This window comes from Platalea leucorodia (assembly GCF_965183815.1).
Source record: "Platalea leucorodia genome assembly, chromosome: 5".
Classification (NCBI taxonomy): Eukaryota; Metazoa; Chordata; class Aves; order Pelecaniformes; family Threskiornithidae; genus Platalea; species Platalea leucorodia.
The window spans coordinates 99,657,871-99,683,010 of record NC_138827.1 but is presented as its reverse complement, the minus strand read 5'-3'; the positions used below and the strand labels follow the sequence as shown (position 1 = coordinate 99,683,010).

Here is a 25,140-nt window from a genome sequence, read left to right as displayed (position 1 = left end):
TATCAAAACCTTTCTTAGGGAGTATGATGAAAGAATATTACTAACCTATATGTTAATAAGAAGTGAAGAAATGTTATTACATCCACTTTGTCACTTTAGGGGAACTCGTATAAGGTAGTGAGGAACTTTTATAATATACGATGTCCATCTTAAGCAACCTACAAAGCTAGGAAAATCAAACCTGGACTTGGATGTTTTCTCTTTCTTTTTCTAGTGGCCAAAAGCCATTCATACATTTACTTTTCAATGGTCTTGTTTCAATCTGCAGACATAAAGCTAAAACAACCTTATACAAACTGGTTATTTTTTTATTTTCTAAAACAAGAAAGCAAGTAAAAGTATTACAGAGCAGAGCAGAGTTGCATAGTGAGGTTCCTAGCCAAGGATTTTAAAGGACTAGGCTTTTGATAATATAAAGAGAAATTATACTTGAACTCTTTTTCCGAACAGCTTTTCTACAGTTCTTTTTCTTCTTTCTTCCTCATGCAGTGATGATACATCATCAGTTCTACAACTGGGAAGGCCATTTTTTGTGGGGCTTTCTTTGAATAGGAATTTCTGTCTCCTCCAAAACCTATCTTGCTATAAGGAAGCCGCAATTCTTAAAGTAGTCTTGATTTTGTTGGTGTAATGCTTTTCCAGAACTTAGTATTTTGGAACAAGCATGAGTAGATCTTAATTCTTCATGGCTTCAGGTATCTTTCATGGTTATAACACTGAAACTTTTCTACACCAACTGAGATTCTGTTAGCTCCATAAAAAACTACCAAGCTCTAGGAGAGTCTATCAGGGACAGTTACCATGCCTCCATGTCAAGAAAAAAGATGACTGCAAAATGTGGAAGAAAAAAAGCAATCTGCACCTATAAGAAAGAGAATTCAGCCCTTCCAAGACCGACTGCCACAACAGAAGAGGATACTAAAATAGAAAAATCTGCTTTGTCACAGTGGGATCGCTCTTGTTAACATAACACACAGATCTGTTAGAAAATGACCACTGCAGACATTCACGTTTGTCAGAAAAAGTGATAAGGAAGCTAAAATTAACATAAACTTAAAACTCTAATAGCAACACACTGATTACTGTGATATGATTTAGCTATGAACATTTTAAATTTTCAGACCAAACTTAAAATTACTTCAGAAGGAGATCCAAGCACACGAATAAACAAATAACAAACAAATAACAAAAAACAACTTTTAATTCTCATCTTTCAGGCTCCCAAAAATCTGAAATTGTTAAATATATTTTTGTAATGGTTTTATAATGAAGATTGTATGAATTTCAGGAACATCTGATACAGAATGTTCTAAGGTGTCTAATAAATAGATGCAGAAAATAAATAGGTAATAACTATTTGTAAGTGTTCAGTTCTCATTGACAGCTTTGCTGTACAATATTGACTTACTGGTTACTAGGGAAATATGAATTTGTGAAAAGAAAAAAGTTAATTTTAAAAGGAAAGAATATTTAAAAGGAACTATTTCAAAACCTGAACATGAAAACTCAATTAGATTTTAGGTAAGCAGTTAAAAAAAGGAAAAATCAGATTGCTGGAAATACGGTGAAAGGCTACAAGCTGCTGGCATAACAATTACCAGATTAGCCCCAGATCTCCATTAACTGTGCACTGTGATATCAAAAATTAAGCAATAGATGGTGAAAATGAAAATCATACTCCCATATATTAAATGCAGAGGCCTCAATAAACTATATAAACCTCCTTAGTATTAGACACCTGGAGTTCAAGACACAGCAATATTTAAATCATTTGAATAATTCAGATTCAGTTTCTGTGCAAGAGAATGTCAGAAACATAGTAGGATTGCAAATTAAACCTGTAAATTATGCTTTTGTGCCAAAGTAATAAGTCACGTGACTATACTATTTTTAGACACAGGGAATTTTTTCTCCAAGTGCTATTTTTTAAATTGTTTACTGAATTATGTATCTCTACTCAGCAATTTCCCTCATGAAAATACTCTTAAGATACAAAAAAAATACGATAACATAAAAATTGGCTATTCAGACACCTTAATGCAAACTCTACAGCCTTATCTGGCATAAATGTAATAGTGCTTGAGAGCCTGGGCTGCCTCTTGAAATCTGGTATGCTACAAACCTGTACGATATGATAGATGAATCTGTGGCATTAGTAGATTGTTACTCACTGTCTTTCAGTGATACACTAATTGAATGTGTAAGTATTTGCAGAATTTGGCTGTTTTATTTAAGAGACAGACAGTTGCCTCTGTTTTCTAAAACAGTACTCAGAAGTTCAAGGACATTAAAAAAAAAAGTGGATGATTTTAATCCTTTTAAATGCTTTCACTCCATGAAAATGATGACAAATATTTCTTTCTTGATATACCAGAGGTCCATTAATTGTAAGTTTAATAATTTTTAAATGAATCTCTACGAAGATTTGTATGCACGACCTTTCCTTCTATAGCTGCTTTTTCTACTTACACTGGTCTGAGTCAGCTGTTTTATGAATATACCATTCGATTTAAAAATAATCTTCCTCACCCTCATATTAAAACTTCACATTTGGTTTGTTATTTAAGATATACGAAATATGTAATGCAAATATAAAATACTTTTTAATATACTAATTAACAGTAGGGCACAGGATTAAAAAAAAAAAAAAGCAAGCCTGACCTTTTTCCTCATTAAGCATTAGATTGAAGGTGGATATGTTCATCTTGTTCATTCCAAGCTGAAAAACAAAGAATCAGTTGAAACAGAAGATAAGCAATAGTAACCAATACAGTCTACTTATGATATTAAGATTTCAATATTAAATGATTCTGAATTATTTCTTCATATTTATAAACACGTAATCAGAGAGGTTTCTTAGAATATTATTTCTCTTTTGAAACTCTGAAATAAATACCTGTTTCCACTTCTTATTTTGTACACACTTCATTTCCATAAAACATCGTGAGCACAGAAAAAATAATCTAATATTTAAGAAAATGCTAATTCTTCTTTTTAAAAAATCTACTCTACTAAAGTTTAATCAGTATTCCAGCAACAAAGATGATAAAGTTCTCGACTGTAGGCACGCCACTAGTTTCAAATAAGATTTGGTGCTTCATGAGTGAAAAACCTTCTCCTGCGTGGCTGTCCCATTCCCTTCACTCAGAGATTTACTTTTAAGAAAGTCAAGATATTTTTAGCCTAGTAAAATGAGCAAAGTACCTAAGTGTTAGTGTCCGTGTATTTTTTTAGTTCAATTTTTATATGACAATTATCAGACGTATTCACATTGACACCTTAATAAGGATAAACTTCACTGTCCAATAAACTGTGAAGACTGCAGACTGGCTCCTAGAAAATGAAACATTTGTTTTTATGACAATAAAAAGCATTCTATTCTCTACTCCAGTACAGGGTTGTGAAACTCTCCTTGGAGGTGTGTTTTGCCATCCAAACATGACATCGTTAGGTTTAATGTAGAGCAAGATGGTACCTGGTAACGATGCTCAACTCTGTCCTGCCAGGTATCCATGGCTTTGCTCACTTGATGCACTATAAAACCTGATTTTACTGCATGTGCAACAGACTGCACGTATGCTAAGCTAGACAAAAAAGGTTTGATTCTCTTCAGAAGGAATTAAACAAAAGGGTGAATCACATTCAAGCCTGACAAGTATAAGAGAATTCCACCAGCTCGTCAAAGCAGAGAAAAGAAAAATGAGAGTAAGGACCACAGGCACCCAGAAATTAAAACCATGTGTCCCTTTAAGGATGCACTACGTCCAAGAGTTTAAGAACAAAGCTCTAAAAGAGATGAGAAGTAGAAAATGCACTACTTCATCCCAATCGAAGGATAATGTGCCAGATACTAACTTAAAACTCAAACAGTCCTTTATTCTCTGAACAGGCTTGAAAAATGTCTCTGGAAATGCAGACGGTAGGGATGTAACACAGATATTTAGCGTGTTCTGGCACCATGTTCTAAAAAGTGAGTTATTGGAAAAAACGTAGGCAAAGAACCATTTAGTCAGCTCTTCATCACAACATATTTAAAGCTTGATCAAAAGAAATTCATTTAGTAACACAAATATATTCTGCCACAAAAACCCCTCCATAAACAAAGCCATTAATGTCATGAACAAATGCCATAAACTCTTGGCAGAAAAAACTAAGAAATATGAATTCAAGCTACAGATAGGTATGATAGCTTCCTACATTTGTTTTGTACGCATTTATTTCTTATGTTACACTTCAGCCTACCATCTCAATGGAAATCTGAGTTCAAGGAAGTCAGTGGCAAATTTCCAAAGGCTGCTGAACCTGAATTTCACTCCAGTTTAAATCAGAGCTTTTCAAAGCCTTTCAAAGCATTCTATTTAAGAAAAAAGGTCCTTTGCTTAATTTTTTTGTAGTGAAAACTGCCACACAAAGACTTTAAATACCACATACCTTAAACTGAAATATATTATCAGGAATAGAAAAAGTTTGCAGGGAAACAAAACAAAGCTAATCCCCCAACTAAGTTGACAGAATTACAGAAACTGAGGATCTGAAGAGGAATCTCAGGAGAGCAATCTGCTCAGCCCACTGCCAGTGGCGGAAGGGCACAATTACCAAAATCATCTCTGAAAGCTGCTTCTTTATGTATTTTAAAAAAATTTTTAATGTATTTTTAAAAATTTCTCATCATAGATCGCATGACAGTTATATGTAAAATATCCCAGTTTTTCATCCCTATTTGCAGTCAGATATGAGGTTAAACAAAAAAGCTGGGACTGTTTTCTCTTTACATCTATCCTAAATTATCCTTTGTGCAAACTGAACTTGCTTTTTAAAAAAAAAAAAAAAAAAAAAAAAAATCTACAGAGCAACTGCCACCATTGCTTTTACAAAAACCTCTTATCCTTTTAAAGCCTTATGCCCATCCTACAGTGTTCTCTTTTTTCCTAGAATAAACAAACGCAATCCTTTCAGCTGTTCTTTAACAGTCCTGCTTTCTAAATCTGGCACTAGCTTGCTGCTCTGCTTTGCCTTCTTCTGGCTAATACAAATTTTCTTTAAAGGGCAGTGTCCAGTACTGCAAAACACATTCTACCTAAGGTCTCAGTGACAGTGAACACACACCGAGTCTTGTGTCAGACACAGGAACTACACACTGTAAAAATTTCCAGTGCTCTAGGAATGAAGATCTGTGATTTTGTGGGTTTTTTTTTTCAAGCTCTACAATTGTGTTCCTCTTACAGAGGGAACATGCAATGGAAACTCAGAGGCTTCTGAAAAAGGTCTTATTTTTAATGCATTTTCTCAAGCAAAACATGAGTGCAGAAAGTAAGAGATGTTTTTCAGGAGTGAAGACATCCTTACGGAAGGAGCAGCTCAAGAAGAGAAGGTTTAGGGGAGATCTTACTGCTGTCTTCAACTAGCTAACGTGCGGTTAAGGAGAAGATGGAGCCACCATCTACTCTGACGTCCACAGTTAAAGGACAAGCAGCAGACACGTGTGCAACATGGAAAGTTTTGAATACATACTAGGAAAATTAAGGCTCTGGGGGGATCTTCTCAATGCGTATGAATACCTGAAAGAAGGGTGCAAAGAAGATGGGGCCAGGCTCTTCTCAGTGGTGTCCAGTAACAGCACAAGAGGTAACGGGCACAGACGGAAACACAGGAGGTTCCGTCTGAACATCAAGAAACACTTTTCTACTATGAGGGTGACGGAGCACTGGCACAGGTTGCCTGGAGAGGTGGTGGAGTCTCCATCCATGGACATATTAAAAAACTGCCTGGATATGATCCTGGGCAACCTGCTCTAGGTGATGTTGCTTGACCGGGGGGGTTGGACAAGATGACAGAGGTCCCTTCCAACCTCAGCCGTTCTGTGTGACCTCCAGATACCCCTTCCAACTGATATCACACTGTGGTTACACGATAATTCTGTCTCATGACATCCCCAGCTACTGGTTTTGCTAACTTCAACAGGAAACATTACACAGTGCTTCAGTAATAGAAGTGTATACATCTTTTCATCCAACATTATGGAGAAAAGAATCCCTTCACTTACACACTCGACAATTCACTTATCTCACAATCCAGGTTTTCTTACAGACACTTGTCTTAGAACCTGTTCACATCACAGATTCACCAAATTCAATTACAACATGAGAATAACATCCTCCTTGGAATGCCATGAAACCTGAAAGCCTGCTTTCAAGAATTTAGAATATTGAGTATGGAGGTCAGGAAAACAAATATTTCTCAATAGAGGCACAATGTTAGGCTCCATAGGTACAATTTACAAACACAAAGGAAAAAAAAATTCAAAAGATCTTCCAAATTTTCATAAAATCCTACCAAAGAAGATTGCTCTTCTGGTAGCTCTCTCTACTGAAAGGGACAGCTCTCTAAAAAAACAGAGATTCAAAATAAGTTGTGGACATCAAGTACTCTCTGCGAATACTATACGTATCGGTCCAGAGGTGATCAGACAGAATTCTGTATTTTATCTGAAGAATAAAGTACTGATAAGAATGAAAATGTACCAATGTGTTTAAAAACCTTATTTTGATGCAGCAAATATAGTACAGACACTACACTGACTCATTAAGATGTCCAAACAATCTATTGTAGATTAACATAATTTTATTTAAAAATAAAAATGTACACATTCTTCAACTGGGCCACTTCAGATTAGGGATCTCTTCAGTCTTTTCTGGAGGGATTTAAAAAAGCTTTGGAGAAATCTTAAAGCTATGGAATTAGCCTGGTATTTATAGCTCAGTTTCCTAGCGTGTTCTTTGAGCTTCCTAGGACGTTCTTTTTCTCCATCTGCTGGTTGTTGACATGGTATAACCTTATATTTTGATTATGGAAATGTATAAGAATAAGAGCATTTCATTTTACTGTAAAGTTCTGGCTTCATCTCAGGACAAGGCAGCTACACTTTGCTACTACAATATAATCTAGGTCAGGAATGGTGCTGCATATTTTCTGATACAGATAACTGGAGTTCTATTGTTTAATTATGTCAAAATAGATTACTACCAATTATGACTAATACTCCATATGAATCACACTGTCACAAAACGGTAATTTTCTTACCATTAAAATACTGTGCTTCATATGCTGTTTCAATACAATCTGTTAAATCTAGGTCAAGAATGCTTTTTTCTGCTTTGTTCTGTTATCAACAAGGTCCACATATGGGTGCACTGTCCATCTTGCACAAAGATATGAGTTGCTAAATTGTTTACTTTTCTACTTCAGCACCATTAAATGTTGAAGATGTCTGCTGTTCTTCTGTTTTTTTTTTTTTACCATGGGCTCAAATCTTTTGTATTATATTTCTTGAAATACATTTTGTAACAAACTTTACTACCATAGCATAAAACTATCAAAATAAAATCAAAAGTTTCTCAGCTAAATAAATGCATTGATTTACTTTTGAATACTTACCTACATTACTCCTCATGGTCTTGCTTCTAGTTACCTTGTGGATCTTTAGGCTTCTTAAAATTCTTGATGCACTTTCAGCTTTGCTTTAGATAGTCTCCTGTTTAGATCTCGATAATGGGCTATGTCCATTGAGGCCGGCTCCTTGGCTTACTACACCCCTCATCTGAGGAAGTCTTGCACCCCACGTTACATCTGTTGAGACAGTTGCATTATTTAAATTAAAGAAAAAGCCAAATGTTTTTATTCACTTTTCTTGACTGCTTTGTAAGCCCTTATCCAATTACTTTGTTGTATAAACTGTAATAATATTTGCTTTTAAAGAAGGGTAGGATGGCTCTGACTGGAACTGATAAAAAAGGAAGATACCGTTCACTACATTGTGGTGGTTCACTGTCCAGAAGAGTGAGTAGATTTCTATAAAAATGAGTATATGGATTTTTACTGTGGAACTAGTACGCATACAAAAAAGGTCACTTCTTCAGACAACACGAGTTGTACTGATGCATGCTAAAAGCCTTCAACTACAAAGGCAAGAAGTCTAGGCTTTAGAGAGTTACAATACTGCAAATGGCCTTGGGTATGCAAAAGGTTCCACCAGTATTGTTGATGAGCTATTAAATTAGTCTTTGCACAGGTACACAGATGCTGCTGAACCCCCAGCTGAAACAGAACCTGGGTTATTCCATAACATTTGCCTGTTAGTGAGCCATTGCCTTCAGAATCACCACCAAAATGTACCTGCAGTCCTCCCCGGGCTCCGAGTTAGTTAGCCTTTGATGGTGCCTGTTCCCGTTTCTCTGACACTGAAAGGAGTTAACAGTCTTCGCAGGACTTTAAGTCAATTAATTAATTCTTTTACAGGTGAAATGCATTGGAGCTCATTAGGTTAAAGGCATACCCAAAAGAGTTAATGTAGGCCTTTAAAACATTGTACCTGAAAGCCTGAGGACTCAGTTAGGGATCAGAAATACACATTTAACAAATTCAGAATTATTGTGGATTTCACATTTTTTTAAAAATAAATCTTTGATTAAAAGAGATGTAACACAGCCAACTAGTGCTTTTTGAATCCTACAGAAAGTCTAATGAATTGGTTCTGATTTACAGATCACGTATTTGGAATCTCTTTTAAAGCTCTTTGTCATCACAGTAAAGGGCTTGGTTGTTGTTCAAACCTTCTCCCCTAACAGAAAACCCACTGATACAAAATGTGAGTGAAAAATTTCAGAGAAGCCGAACAAACAGGGTATAAGCACATAAGTCACATAAAGTACACCGGCTGCAAATACCACATGCAGTGTTTACTATGATTATTAAAATATCTGAGTTAAGTTTATAAGCAAACCCTTTTTGCTTTCTTGGCGATGACCTGCTGTTTGGCTTTCATTAACTTTATTAGTACCACTAATTTAACTGAGTTATCAGTTGATCAGCATCTTCCCAATTTAAGGGCAAAATTGGGGCACAGCATTTTGTAAAAATGGGTACCAAAGAGTCTTGGTTGTTTCAGATTGCATTTACCAACCCAGCAGAGGCTTTCAGCGAAGTTTTTTCACATACAAACTACTTAGAAGAAAAATTATTAACTCGCTAAAGTTCTTCCCCAACCGATATCACTTTGAAAATTATACCCCTATACAATTGTGAATATACATTCAGATTTTCTTAAAGACTGGGGCACTAGACAGCTTCCATGTTTAAGCACTACATGTTTAATCCTTCTGAACATTACAGGGCTTAGCTGTTCTTAATACTGAATGTTTTTATGTATCTAGAATACTAACAAGGTACATCCAGTCCATAGATATTATTAAAATTACTAAAATAAATAAATAAATAAAACGTACATAGCAATAATATTAATGTTGTTGTTATTAGTAAAATAAAGCCTCTTCCCCTTAGTTGAAAGGGTTAAATAACTTTGTTGAACAAACAAAACTGTGAGTTTATAAAGGTAAGGAGTCATAGGGCTCTAAATACTGAATATATAGGACTGAAAAAAACTACTGCATTTTAGCAGGTGAAGAATTGGGGTATTCAGTGGACGGAGCCGCAGCAAAGGTTACTCCCAGCGAAGCCGGACACACTGTGAAAGGAGGACGACGCAAATCTCGCAGAGTTTGAGACGCACGGATCTTCCTCCTGGGAAGCATCCGCAGGACTCCCAGGGCTGGGCTCTTACCACCGGGCCTTAGCTACTGCCTTCGGCTTATCAAGGAACTGCATGCCAGTGTTTTCTAAATTACTCCAGAAATTCTAAATCTTAAAATCTAATATATAGATGGCATAATTTAAACATAAGAATTTCTTCTTCAGTTGTAGAAATGATAGGAATTTTTAACTTGTTTCCTCTGTATATAAGCTGCATGAAATATTTCAAACATTTTTATGTAGGCTATTCATAAAATTAAGACAAATAAGAATCCATGGCTTTGCAACATAGCTTATCTTTACAGCAACAAAAGAAATAGAAAGATGATATAAGCTACCATTAAAGAATTTGCATACAAATATATTTTAAATTGTAATTTCACTATGGATATTACATTCTTCAGATAAAATTATTTATTAATGTTTAAACACATTGAAAGGTATTGATAAGAGACATTTTTATAAAGAACTTCCCTTGAGCGTATAATGGTAATCACAGCAAACACTGTAAAACTAATTTACTGGAAACAATATCAATAGATGGATGAAATAGCCCAAGAATGAAACCTAAGTCATACTAGGGCTTAAAATAACTAGGTCATGTGGACACTACTAAAGATTGAAGTAGCATCAGTAAAAGAAGCTTCTAATAAAAGCCTCAAGAAATCTCAGAAAAGCATTATTGAAATGAATTCACATAAATAATCTGATTTTTAACTTACACGATCTAAATAAAATAGTAACAATAAATTAATGATAAAAACTGTCCATACTGGGCATACTGAAATGGAAACGTGTAATCAAAGATGTAATTTAAAGTTTCTGCTGAAAAAATAATTACTTTAATTATGTATATGCCATTGACTAACTTACTAGCATCAAAATACTAGCACCAGAGAGACAGATGACCAGCTACAGAATGCAGTTGTATAAATACTAAACATAGACTACCGGTGATAATCAAAAGGCTCCTATATGGCGAGCCAAGAGAATTTTTGTGGCTAATTCAATAGGCTCTGCATTGCTTTTCCCCTCCTGAAAGTCTTGTTCTCATTCTCCTTTTAACCAGCCTTCCTGTCTTTCTTTGCCTATTAGGAACTACCAGTTTTTGTGACAAAGAACTAAAAATAAGTGTTTGGAAAAAAACTGCAAAGGATTTTTTTTTGTTTAAAAACATGGATACGACATTGAAAAAAGCACTTATACTTCTGCAGTCTGCTATTTAATGCAAGAAGGTGATTGTCACAGGCTGTCCTAGCTGTTATTAAATAGCTCTGCGCCACGCGTGAAAAGACCAGTTTATTTTTATCATTCAGAGATCAGTACAGTTCTTCCACAGTGACTACAATATGTTTATTTTTCAATTGCATACATATCCATAACAATAAATTTCCCAATGAGTTCTCACCAAGTGGCAGGAATCTAATGGTGAATGTATTCTTGGGGAAGAGACATCTGTTTTTCCAGTGCATGTGCTGTCTCGTTCGCTTTGTGTGCTTTCTATTTGCATAACAAGTCTGTGCTAACAGATTAAAAAAATCCTGTCCCCACCTAATCTCTTAAGATACATACAATATTCTTACAACTATGGTATTTGATGTATCTAAAATTAAAGATACTCTACTTTTCATAAGAAAAAATGAAAAATACCAAAACATGATCTTCCAGTAACAGAAACAAACTCAGTAACTTTTCAATTGTGTGCTGTCATAAATGAGTAGAGAAAGAGAACGGCAGTCAGCCAGGTCTCTTTTTTCTTCAGGTAGGTTTTAAATATATTTCTTCTTAACCAATCAACTTGATTATTGGCTGTTTCTCAGGTTATTCTTCCCATTTACCCTGTGGCATAACTGAAAAATGCTCCTCCAAAAGAGTTAATTCCAAATCGGAGCCATGGGCTCCATGCTGGAAAATATTGGCAAAAGCCGAGAGACCTGTTTACAAGCATCCGGTCTGATTTTATCTGATTTTATTTTCAATAATTGCTATTTTTATTTTGTTAAGTGGAAAAGTCACACAAAATGATATTTAGTAAGTGCATCGTCTTCCATAATACTAAAAATAAATGCCGTATCATTAATTTCTAGCAGTGACACTACATTACCACCACATAAACAACGTTGCCCATAACACCAGCCTACTGGGAGCCCACCGTAATTTTCTGACACGTCAAAGAAAATAGAAGAAATGATTTTAAAATTTGAAATCACTGTGTTTACTATCTATATATATGTGACAGAAAGAGCGGCAAAGAGAAAATTCACCTACCTCAAATCAGGAAGACCGGTGGAGGTAATCCACCAGGTTTTGGTGGTTCTCTGAACTTTTGGAAAGAAATAGAGAAGTGCTGTTTCTTCAAGTCTTTACGCTTCTTTGCTCGTTTTGTTGTGATAAAGCCTCTTCTTCCTGCAATAAAATACATGTTGTACTAAACCAAGATTTGCAGAAAGACCAGTTATCGATACCTGCGCCTCACGTAGATTGCGCGGCTTCTCTAATAGATGGTTTCACTACGCAAAACCCACGGGCGCGTTCAGAAAAGCAAACATTGAACAACACTGGTGAGTTTACCTAGGCGCTCTCACTAGTCAGTGAAGAAAGGTACAGTCCAAGTGTGATTTAAAATAAATTAATCTAATCTGACCCTACATACAGTTGTATTCTGAACTGTCCTCTAGAAGGATCTCTCTTTCTTCATTGAGCATAAACACAAAATCAGAAGAATACCCTACTGTCCAAGGGTCAGTACTCTGGCCTACTCTGGCCACACAGCTGGAGAACGGATAAAAGGACTTTTTAACGAGATATTCTTCAGAAGATCTACCATAAAACTTTAGAAAGCTAAAATTGTAAAAAAAGATGGCCAGTTTTGCTTATTTGTATCTAATTTATATACACACCTCTCTCTATATACACTCACACACATACATATGTATCTAAAAATTAACATAAAAAACCCAAAGTAGCTTAGATACCATTGAAAGTAGATTTTAGACTTGTAGGCATTTTTCCCTAAAATGCCTTGTAGATTTTTCACCTAAAACAAACACAGCTACAACTAATTCTGTTACTTGAACACGTGATGGAGAATCAGAAACTCAGCCTAACCAGAGCCTTGTATTTAATTTTATTCTTGTAACCAGCATAAACAGTTGGTGAAAATATCTTTGCATGATTATGCTTGGACTAACTACAGGGATCACAGGATTTTAAGATATCCCCAACGGGTCTACAGACCTGGAACCTTGATCAATCCAGAAGACCTGGTGTAAATCAGGGCTCTTAGCTCTGCAGCAGAAACCTTGAAAACTATGGGGACACCAGATTTTTTCCTTACTTCTTCATTTTCCTGGACCTTGGGACTGTTCTTGAGGAGGAAGTCCCCAAGGTGTAGCCCCTTACTCAGGTTAGAGGGCACAGCTCAACCCTCTTGCTAAAAGGCTCCTCCTGCTCCAGGCTGGGCGCTGCAGTTTGGCCCCGCTCCCTCTCCTCCGCAGCGGCTAATGCTGGTCCAGTGAATCAGATAAGGGAGCCGATTTGTGTATTTCTGCTGGATTAGTCTTAACCTAGATCGGTTCCCTAATCTCTGTGGCTGGAGGAATGCTTGTGCTGGACTAGATGCTTAGGAAGGAGTGGCACGTGTATGGGAATGAGTAACTCGAAGAGGAAAGAGCAGCAGTGAATTTGGCCAATGCCAGCCCAAAGTGCTTGGGGAATTTCAGTGTTTGCTCATTTATTTTATTTTAGAGTACTGTAGGATTGAAAATATCTTCTCTTCTCCTGTTTTCATGGGAGAACCTCAGTATATTTCATTGTTTAAATAAAAGTATTATTTAGCCTTCTACATATTCAAAATGTATGATGATTTCGGCACTGGTGAGGCCGCCCCTCGAATGCTGTGCTCAGCGCTGGGCCCCGCACCCCAAGGCGGCCATGGAGGGGCTGGAGCGTGGCCAGAGCAGGGCAGCGAGGCTGGGGCAGGGGCTGGAGCACAAGGCTGGGGAGGAGCGGCTGGGGGAGCTGGGGGGGCTCAGCCTGGAGAAGAGGAGGCTGAGGGGAGCCCTCATCGCTCTCTGCAACGGCCTGAAAGGAGGCTGGAGCCGGGGGGGTCGGTCTCTGCTCCCCAGGAACAAGCGATGGGACGAGAGGGAACGGCCCCAAGCTGCGCCAGGGCAGGGTTGGGTTGGGTATGGGGAAAAACTTCTCCCCCCAAAGGGCTGCCAGGCCCTGGCCCAGGCTGCCCAGGGCAGGGGCTGAGTCCCCATCCCTGGGGGGATTTAGAAGCCGGGGAGATGTGGTGCTCAGGGACATGGTTTAGTGGTGGGCTTGGCAGTGCTGGGTTAACGGTTGGACTCGATGATCTTAAGGGTCTTTTCCAACCTTAACAATTTTATGATTCTATGATTCTATGATCCCAATTCTAAATTTTAACTGTTATAACACCAAAGAGCAAGTAGGCATGTCTAAAAAAAAAAATCTGTTTTGAGTACCTGACTAAAGTCATCATAAAGCTGTTGGAAATAATAATCTTGCTTCCTTACTGATTAGAATTCACATCTATTACCCGAACATTTGCTAGACACAGTATCTGGAGAAAATGAAGTTAAAACATAACAGATGACATAAGAAAACCAGAAGCAAATACCCTACCTTCCAATACTACCTTTGCATGAACATATGGCTTTTCCAAGTGTACTATTCTCTTGTATGACAACAATTTGGCCATATTAATATAACTTCAAAAATGCATTTTAACTGCCTAACAACACAATACACCAAGCGAAAAACATTAAAGCTAAAAGAAATACAATAACAACAGGCAGGTCTTTCAGAGAAGCTAATTTAAAAATTAGCTATAGCTATAAGGCTAACGTACTAACACATTTGTTTTACTTATGTGATATATAGCTATAGGGCTAACATCCTAACATTTGTTTTATATATGTGATATATAGCTATAAGGCTAACATACTAACATATTTGTTTTACGTATGTGATATATAGCTATAAGGCTAACATACTAACATTTTTCACAGATTTGGCAATGGTGTCATTTGAGTGGATGCAGCTTTGAACAGAGAAGACGTAAGAAGGGATACTATCTATTTTTTTGTCTCCAGTTACAGGAAAAAAAAAAAAAAAAAGAAATGGAGTTTTAATTTGCCAGAGGAGAAAATCAGAGACATCAATTTAGTCAATAGTCTCAATCCTATAAATCCTGCATATCTGATACTTTCATAAAGAAAGTGACAAGTACTAATAATATATCTTACAACCATGAAAAGACTTTTATTTTTTAAAAAGCCTTGGTTTTGACAGGAAAGGCGCATGCTACTATTCAGACAAAGCACACATGCAATCTTCACCCAGCAATTTAAAAACTGAACGAAAACAATCAAATTGACAAATAGATCAGTTTCTGACTATAAAGAAAATCACTCCCGTGTACAACCCTGGGTAATAAAGAGGTAAGCAGAGTGCAGGCCCATGTACCACAGCACTCGTCTTACCTAACTGCTGGTTGCTATGGCAAGCATTTGCCTGTATTTTGTACATTAAACAGTAATATGTTTTCTGCCTCCTTGTTCTTGATATTTTGATGAAGTTAATACTCAAGATTTGGATCTGTAAGGTATGGAAACTAAAGGTTCTCTCAAATAATCATGCATTCCATCTTATTATGGTTTTGTGAAAACATCTTAGAATCAAAAATTAAGGAATAATTTAAAATTATTTTCGTTACACAGCATTTTAAAAATTTGTGATTTATTTCCATTAGCTATTTTGCATACCTGTTGTACATGCATTTCTATTTTCGAGCTCACAATGGAAATGTAATCTACTTTTCTCCTTCACTGATCTTTAATTTAATATAGAGATAACTGTGAAACTGATGAGAACTGAGGTGATAAACAAATAATTTTAGTTCTGTATAATACCAATTTGTCTTTTCCCCTCCTTTTTTTCCTAAACAAATGTTAGAGGTACAAAAGAATGAATCAGTAAAAAAAAATATTTAGTCATTACTACTGTAAACTAGCAAATAACTGCATTTCTTTCTGTAGTTGTCTCTACCTGAAACACAGTGGTATTTCAAAAGGTGTGTAAGAGCCAGGTCTCAGCACAAGAGCCATTCTAAGGAGGAGAGGATAATGTTAATCCATTTTCTTCTTGATTTCTATAGCTAACATAAAGCCTTAACATACAAAATACAAATACCCAAAAGCAAACACATTTGATAAAATAACCCTAAGAGGAGAGAGAACCAATCCTCCTCCCACCCCAGCGGTCCCCACCGGACCAACTGCAAACTCAGATGTCATCCACTGACAGAAAGATCCACGACAAAACTTGGCAATAGTCACACACCATTTTTTAAGTAAAAAAAAAAAAAAGAAAAAAAGAAAAATCTTTTTCTTTTGATAGGAACGTTGTTTCCACTATCAGCAAGTGCACACAGTCCCCTTTTCTTTCCCCACATGAAAAGAAAGGATCTGTACACAGCTTCATTTGTTTGTTGCATCACATCTTGACATCGGAAACCAATGAAGAGAATTTGACAGCAGGGCCAGTAGCCCTAGATTATGAGTTTTAACCTCTTCTGTACTTCATAATGTATACGACTTGCAGAAACAGAGCCTCAAAAGCATATTTACAAATTGCCTAAAGGCCAATAACAAACGTTATATGCGTTTTCTTTACATTAACATACGTTCTTTTTGCAATGCTTGACATGGATGAGGCAGAGGACGCACAAATGTTGCCCTGAAGACAGCTGAACCAGCCTTTCCTCCTGCCCAGCTTTCCTGCCGTCCCTCCAGCTGCTCGTGTGCTTCCATACCGTGCTGGAACTCTTCTTTCACAGATAAGGCCTAACTGAACCCACCAGTTATGATTCAGATTATTTTATATAAAAATATTTGTGTTGACACCAAGATTGTAAGCTTTTCTGTTCCTCTAAGAACATGGCGTAAGCAGCTGGACCACTGTACAAATATTTGAATAAATATAACAACAGCATAAGAAGCAGAAGAAAAGGACTTTAAGATTGAACTGTTATCCAAAGCCTCAAACTCATTAGGAAAGCAGAAATTTAATGCAGCAAGCACACCAAAAGTTTATATTTTTGCCTCATGATACTTCATCATCACATAATAAAGTGTCTTCTTTAAGACATGATATTATGCCATTGTTTAAAATTAAATCCTCCAAAAAGAAAATAACATAAACTTTTCTAAGCTATGTTATTTCTTATTTAAAAATTCTTGGCACAGTTCTCCATAACTGGCAAATCTTGATTATTTTCAACTCTCATGTAGGCCAAATGTTGCCACCGCAGTTGACAGGAGGACGACTCGATGACTGGCTTCCTGCACAGACTCTTTGCATCGATTTTCTTCTGGTCCAGACTCAGGCTACCACCAATGCTGGTGGCAGAGAAATCCGTTTTCTCCTAAATCTGAAATTATTACATTGTACATCTGAAGTTCACATAGAGAGGAATCACCTCACCCAGGTACACGAACACCACCACGTGTAAATGGTTTTTCCGTTGTTACTGCTCAGGTATGAGATAATTGGAAACTCTTAAAGAAGCTAAGAAAAAAAAAGAAGGAAAATAAATAAAAAAAAAAAAAAAAGGTTGTTGCTTCACAATCCTCTCCTCACTAACCTTTTTAAAGAGGAATTACCTTAAGGGAGGCCAGGGAATAGCTTTCACCACTGGTGACAGCAGAGCCAATGGTTTTAACATGTTGAATTTCACTCCTTGCTTATTTTGTGATGTGACCAACTTCATCACCGTAGCACTCACACTTCCCATATTCTTTGCTTCTATCATCCCTCTACGGCGAGAGGGTGTTAATCTCCCAGTACAATGATAACCAAAGTCGTCGTATACACAGATTTCATTACTTAATATTCCTGCAGCACCTTACAAGGTGTTAAATGTTATCATGCTACAGAAAAGCCTGGACAGTGTGTATTACAGCAAGCATCCCGCCTGAAACTGGAAAGGCTGAGAAAGTTCAAAATGAATTTACACAGCGAAGGAATTTCATTTCACTACCCAGCACGTATCACGCTGCCTGCTGAAGGCCGCCTCCTTCACCGTCGAGGAATATTCATCATTGCGCTTCCTCTAAGTAGTTCTTTCAAACTGATGTTGCTACTAATTAGTACTACTAATTGTCCAATTCATTCATAAAGTATCAGGACGGTATTTTAATAATCCCCTGACATAGGACTCCTAAAGCAGAATTCAGTTTCTGGAATTCTAATTCTATTCTTGCTAAGGTTAATAGATGGTTTCCCACTGAGTTTAATATAATTCACATTGGATCACTACTGAGTCTATATTTATAAAAAATGCCCCACTATTTGAATCTGTTTGATCATTTTAAAAATATCCATCTTATTTATTCATAGATACAGATTGAAATTCTCTAAAAATTTAGCCTAGGATCGAACAATTTTTCAAAAAGCTTCGATAGATTTTATGAAGTCTGTTTTTAAGGTATTTCTAAGTACCATGGTACTAAATCATCAAACATTCCTCTGATTTTTAGAAATATATGTCCCCTGCTGCAAGTAGCATTAAGGCCAGATAGACACATGAAATAATATTAAGCTGCTTTAATGACAAACATATCAAATGTCATCAGGGAAAAAAAAAGTACCCATCCTCTTAAAAGGCTAATAAAACTCACTTCTTTGTTGCAAGGTTTTCTCAAGCCTTACAAGTTTGTGAAAAGGCCAGAGAGGAGAAAAATGCCTCAGACAATAGGTAATATATAAACATATCTAAGACCTCACGATGTCTTAATGTATTTACTAATTTGGAAGCTTTATGGTGATCTTGGGCAATTATTGATACGTACATCCTGTATCACTCTGGCCACTGCTGTGATCATAAAAATAATTATCCTTGCTGCAGAATTTGACAGAGCCAAATTTTCCCTGAAACCAGATTTTGAACACCAGTAAGTACTGAAATATGAAAATATTAATATCTTTATAATGTTTTATATAAATATACAATATGGACATTATATAATTATACAAAATTTTAAAAATCCTAATCCAAGAATCAAATAAAAAGGCATAGAAAGCTGGCCAGAGGAAAACATAATTTTAATCTGATTACTACTAAAGCAAAACTTTTTAACTTTTTATCCACAGAAAAGTGATTTAACAATAGTCTACGACTACAGCGCACAGAACTACCCTGCGGTCAGTGAGAAAGCCATTCATAAAGCGCAGACTCCGGGCTGCCCTCAGAAAGGTTTCTGCAGAGCAGGTCAGCAGTCGGCACTGCCAACTGCCCGAACCTTCATCTTCTGACTCAGGGCTAACGTCGTGCTGGACAGGCCACGACAACCATGCTCTTGAGCACGTGGTGACGGGATGCGTACAGAACTCAGGAGCTGGGTGGATATGCCTCAGTTCCTCTAGCTTGGCTCTGACACAGGAGCAAAGCACAAATCCTCTTGTATGAGCCCCTTTCTTCCCCTCTGGCAGAAGCAGCTGAGATGCCTTCAGGGCTTTTGCTAGAAAGCTGGTTCCTGCACTCACTCACCAACAACTCTCGCTCTCCACCTTTTCCTCTTCTCACCACGCTTCTCACCAAGAGCTTTTGCTCTTGGATCTAATCAAGCAGACAACCTGCCCTTAGTACAGCCCTGAAACTCTTCCTCATCTCCTGCTCAAGTCCTCTCCTAAACACGGTAACACATCTCACCCTGATACCAGCTGAACTCACTCGCTCTTGCTACTCATCCCCCACGTACCGTTCTCCATTTCTTTAGTAGCTCTCTGTGGAGTCTCATCAGGGGAAACGTGTCCCAGTGTATTTCCTCAGCCTTCACCTAGTTTAGAGAAGCATAACAAGGAAAGCAGGCACCTTCCTCCGGGGAGGCTGTTGATGACGTTAGAGCTAAGTGGAGAGAGCTGCAGCTGGCGGAGAACAGCCCTGACGGGGATGGTCGCCGGCTAGTTTAAGCAAGTGATGGATACGGGAAGCATTTCTAGTCACATAAGACTTTTTCAGCTAAAAAGCTAAAAATAGATAAATACCTAAGCCGGTAGTCGGCGCATATGAAGCAAGAATGAGGACAGTTCTAATCCACACCTATTCCCTGCTTCTTTCCAGGCTGGCACTAAGGAACCGTTCTCGCCAGAAGCAGGCTGGACCTCAGCAGTCCCACTGCCCTCCCGTGGCCAGAAGCACACCCAGCTCCCCATCAACATGAAGAACCCTCTCCCTAGACGTAAGATTTCAGCCACATGAGAGAGTATTTCCAAGCAAATGACCAAGCAATCCACAACGGCAGACTTAGCCTGGGTCGCTGGTCAGACATTACGAAGATCAGGATGACCGAAACGAAGCCTGTTCCCTGAAGCAGGGTGCCACCCCGCCGTACTCGGTGAGCTGCGAGGCTGTCAGGACTGATGTAGGAGTTTCAGGGAGGTAGCAGGTAGGGCTGCCTTGCGACTCGGGCATCAGTAGTGCTTGCTGCCACACCAGGCCACCCTCGCTTTCTGGCAGGCTGTCTCATTGCAGTGGTTTGTAATTGGAAAAAAAATATACATCAAATTCAACGGTGATGACTGCAGTATTAGCTACAGCTGACATAGACGGAGCGTTACATTAAACATCTCCTACAGCAAGTTGATCATAAATGTCATCCGATAGCGGTAAGTTAATTAGATTCTGATACTTAGTTCGATATTCTAACAAAGATGCTCAAGTGTGTATTCAGCATTTACAACACTGAAAGAGAGGTGGTGTAAAGCTACCAGGGAGGCAGTAAGAAGCTTTGCAACACAGTTTTGAATCACAGAGAAAACAAGAGTAATTCCCAGACCATCACATAATGGCTGCTGCTACCTTCGCACTCAAAACCAGCTAACTGGTTTTTAACTTTTTTCAATTTGCAGATCAGTACAAATAGAAAGTTTTCTATCTTCCAATTCCTATGTTAACGCAGTACTTTGCAACACAGAATTGTGCAGGCTCAAGAATAATGAGTGAGCAGAGGCATGTAACTTGGTTTACTGGTCTGGTTTGCACACTTTATTATGCAAAACGGAAGAGATAATTTTTATTTGATAAAATATCATGTTGTTTTTAACTCTGAGCAATTCACTAACAAGAAAGAACGAGGCAGGTTTCCAAGCTAAAAGTTAAAGGTGCCAGCGTATGACAGTGTCAGCTAGTCAAACTGCAAATGAAAAACCAGAGGGAACATCATGTCATCAAAAACTTCTAATAATTTTTTCAGAAAAAACTTATTACGCAGTATCATAAACTTACGATCCCTTTGGTTTACTGAGATAATCAAATAGTTTCTGAGGGAAGAGGATGAAACCAAAACAAGAAATAATTGCCTTAGCAGCTCCCCCCCTGAAAACACACTCCCTCTCTCAACACTTCCACAAATCCAAATGCAATTTTTTATCCCACATCTGCTCTATAAGCATTATTAGACAAGAAAAAGAGGGCACTGTAAAAACAAGCATTTAAAGTTGTCAAGGTTTTTAACAGTAAATCAACAATAGGAGTAGGTGAAACCAGATTTTTTAAGTTAAATACACAAATATATGCTGAAGGATTAAAGACAGAAAGCTATTGCAACAACAAATCCTTTAAAAAAATAATGGCAGATTTCACTCTTTTCTCTAAGTTTGTTATGTTCCAAAATCTACAACGTAAATTCAAAATATACACTATGTTAGGATTCTTGCTTCTAAAATGTTTTTTGGGAAGCAATTCAATGAATGGCTGTGTTAATGCTGTCATCCAGAGATCAAGAAAAGCATTTCATACATTGAAGCGGCTAACAAATGAATTTTGCTAGCTTCATCTTAGCCAGCTTTTCACGTCAGCAGAGCACACAGAGAAAAAGGATCCGAGAACAAGACTTTAGCACTAGTCAACAGACAACTTGGTTACAGGTAAGTTTGGCTTTTTATGACAAGATTTTATGTAAAATTTTCTCTATCACAGAAAAAAAATCCTTTCATGCCCAAGAAACTTCTAATATACAATGCAAAAGACTTAAATGGTTTAAGGCCTCCAGTCATTAACAAGAAGTTAAACACTTTTATTGCTTTGCAAGTTATCTTAATTTAATAATTAAAAAAATGTAAGTGTAATAGCAGTATAGCCTTACAATTTTGTATGGATCTAAGAACAGTGAATTACACAGTGTCAAATGGTCTAATTTAATGACTGCATTTTTTCCTTCTTCACAGAAACCACAAGCTAAGTGTCCCAGTTCCTTCATTCTCAGCATGTTTTTACACTATCTGGATTTAGGCTTAATACGAGAGAAAGTTTCTGACCCCTGAAGCTTTTGCTTCCTCTTCTGTACTCGCAAACTTCTCTAATTCAAAGCTATGCCGGCTGGTAGGAAGGAGTTAACGGGAGCTTCCAGATGACAGAATTCATTTCCCAAAGAGAGTACGAGACATCCATTCAAGGAGAAAAACTTTAAATTCCTACTGAATTACGCTAGATTGAAATTGATGGGACAATCAGATCCCCTGGCAACTACTAATCTGGTAGATAAAAAGATTTCTATTCAAACCAAGCGCTGAGATACTAACGGTGAGCTGAAGCCTAAGGACCAAGGTGCATCTTCATCTTACTGCAAGCTTGCTTTAAATTTGACAGCTGTAAGAGCACACTTCCCAAATTTTTGGAAGCAGTGCTCAGTGGACTCGGTCTAACACACAATAAGCCTGACATGCCGGGTCCAACTATTTGGACTGCCGGATCTGCCAACAGCCTGCACCCATGCTTAACAGTAACTGCATACACAAAGAATTTGATTAGATTTTAAAAATATCTTTCAGGGGACGGCGGTATGTAGCTATGCCAGTGGAGAAATTTTTGGTCAGCTTTTCTGAACGTGTGAATGTGGAACCCTGTGGCAAACACACCTCAACAGAAGCTGGGACCTAAAATAACCGTGTAAAATTCTACTTTCACCCTCACTTTGGATTAACAAGATGATCAACAAGTATGATGAGCAGGACCTTCACTTGAGGAACTAAAGACTTGCAGTCTCATCTCAGTGTAAGAGGATGCCAACAAAACATGGCCACACGTAAAGCCACAAAATTAAGGTATTATGTAAAATGGCAATGTGCACTAGTGCATTAGGAAACACCTATTTTAGCTACTGCTCATTTTCAGAGAACAGATGGAAACATTCAAAGTTTGGGCAACAAGAATTATTTTTTAATAACTCAATAATTTCTTAATAATGTCAAGATAGTCTGAAAAACAGATTAAAAACGCCTTTAATTCTCAGTGAACGGCGATCTGTGCAACCTCATGTGGCTCGTTTAACACTCCAATCGTTAGTGATAACATTTTAAAGAGTTGAAGTCTTCTACTCTATGGCATCATCCAAAGTTTCTAGCAGCCTCAGAATATATAAAATAGGGAATACAGCAGTATACTCTTCTTGACGTTCTGCGTCAGCAGGTACGAATAACTGTTCAAGTCTTTCCTCCAGTCCAGTAGCTACAGTCTTTTTGAGGGTTATGTTTGAGGGTTATGAGGGTTGAATAATTCTAGTAACATGTACCTCATCTAAAGTTTTGGCGCTAGAGAAAGCGACTCACCTTACACACAAAACAAGAGTCTCAGAGATTTAGGAAGAAAGCCTGACATACTTTCAAAGAGCCAATACAGGCACTATTAAAATTAGCCTCCAAATGTGTTGTTATAATATGAAATGCTTAACCAAGCCACGATACAGAATATGAACGTTACTAAAATAGTCATACCGCTGTAAAAGTTCATTTAGGTAACAGTTAGCTGCTACTAAATGAAATTACTGGATTAGTGATTTTTAAGTAGGGTTCCAAATAGTCAACACAAACCAGATACAGTCTTCTGAATTATTTATTTTTTGAACTATAAACACGTCCTCTGCTAAACTACCAAAATTAAGAATCTACTCATGCAGCTAGAGCCTCATCTTGCATACGAGAGCTTCACTACAAAGCAGTGTAAATTTACTGAAGGTAGGAATTTATCCTAAAACATACACAAAACTGTAGTAAATGGAAAAAGTCAAATCAGTTGTCTGCAACTGCTGTAGGTCAGCCCAACCAGGCACACTATGGTAAATACCGAAGGGTAAAAAAAAGTTTGTACTTCACCACCTTCAAGTATTTTAGGCAGCAGATAAAAACGAGCAGTTTAAAACAAGGTTTTTCTTTAAATAGACTTTTGGTTTATTCTTCCAAAGAAACCTTAAATACAGAAAATACGATTTCACCTGCACAGAAATAGTACTGTACCCTAACGTTCCTCATATTATCATCAAGAACTATTGTTATACCCATGTACCAAAATATTTTATATCAGTATTTCTTCCCACTTGATGTAACCAAGTCATTTTGCAGCAGAGTTAATTTGACAGCACAGAGTAAACTATCCTTTCTGCTTTATCAATTTTATTCATTGTCTCAGGCAAAATACAAATCCCACAGCAAACTCCACATTTGTTGCAATCGTACACTGCACGGTAGCCTGGGCCCTTGCAGCAAAGGTCGCAAAGATGAAAACACTAAATTTATGTACAGGAATTAAAAAGTGCAAGTCTTTCAAAGCAAAGATTTCACATTGGTTTTCTAAACTCATAGAACCCCACAGTACTGAACTTTACTAATTGCAGACTGCTTAGCATCTCTGTATAAATTTTACCAATACATTTGATAGAAATGGGCTTTTGTAGCATGCTTTCCGGACGCCATTTCTGAGTAGAGAAGACTCGCACGTAAAACCAATAAAAAGGAATATAAGTTTATTTTACTCTCAGCTTTCAAATTTTTGCGCGATCAGCAATAGAAGACGACTTGGAGACTGCCATGTACGCAACTAGGTGTGAAGAGTCATACCAAGCAGTAGATCCAACACGTCTTCAGGGCAAAGATTTTCTCTGCCCAAAATGACTGCAGGCACACGCAGGGACTGTCACACCATAAAGACAGTTTGAGATATGAGTTTTGAGAAGCTAAGGTAAACCAAAAAGTGGAAGAGGTAGAATTTAAAGAAAATTGTATTTCCCACTGTTATAGACTAGCACTTTTAAAAACTTAATCCCTGAAGCTTTTTGGAACTATAGCAAGATAATTTAACACATTATGCTACTCTGGAGTTTAGGTCACACAGACCGACATCATGTTTTGCATGAATTTTGAATATCCATAGCATTATGTTATTTGACATTCATGGAATCATCTCAGGTTAAGCCAAATGGCAATACATTGCATCAGGTTGTATTTTAGTAACTGCAGTGCTGCAAGCTTAGCAAGCAATTCAGGATTGCAGGTATTTCATATTATTGCAAAGGCACCCTTATGGACATTTATACACAGTAATTGTTATATCAATAGAAAAACTATTCCTTGATATACAGGCATAGCACTTAAGCATAATTATCAACTTTGAAGCCTATCAATTTGATTTTTTCCTTTCTGTTTTCTTTTTAGCCGGCATTAGCACAAGAAGTTCTGGCATAGATTGTTTTCAGT

At 37.4% G+C, this 25,140-nt stretch overlaps 1 protein-coding gene across 21 annotated transcripts in view; it reads right to left on the bottom strand.

The window, feature by feature from the left end:
- MBD5 (methyl-CpG binding domain protein 5) overlaps positions 1–25,140 on the bottom strand; it is a 155,212-nt gene that overhangs the window by 63,166 nt on the left and 66,906 nt on the right. For 19 of the 21 annotated variants that reach the window (XM_082312656.1, XM_082312670.1, XM_082312667.1 and 16 more), the window contains 3 exons: positions 11,854–11,991; positions 7,435–7,626; positions 2,662–2,719 (listed from right to left, as the gene is read on the bottom strand). The gene's annotated coding sequence lies outside the window, so the exon portion shown is untranslated. Of the gene's footprint in view, positions 1–2,661; positions 2,720–6,333; positions 6,384–7,434; positions 7,627–11,853; positions 11,992–25,140 lie in introns of all 21 variants that reach the window. The other 2 variants (XM_082312659.1, XM_082312657.1) reach the window with 1 other exon arrangement.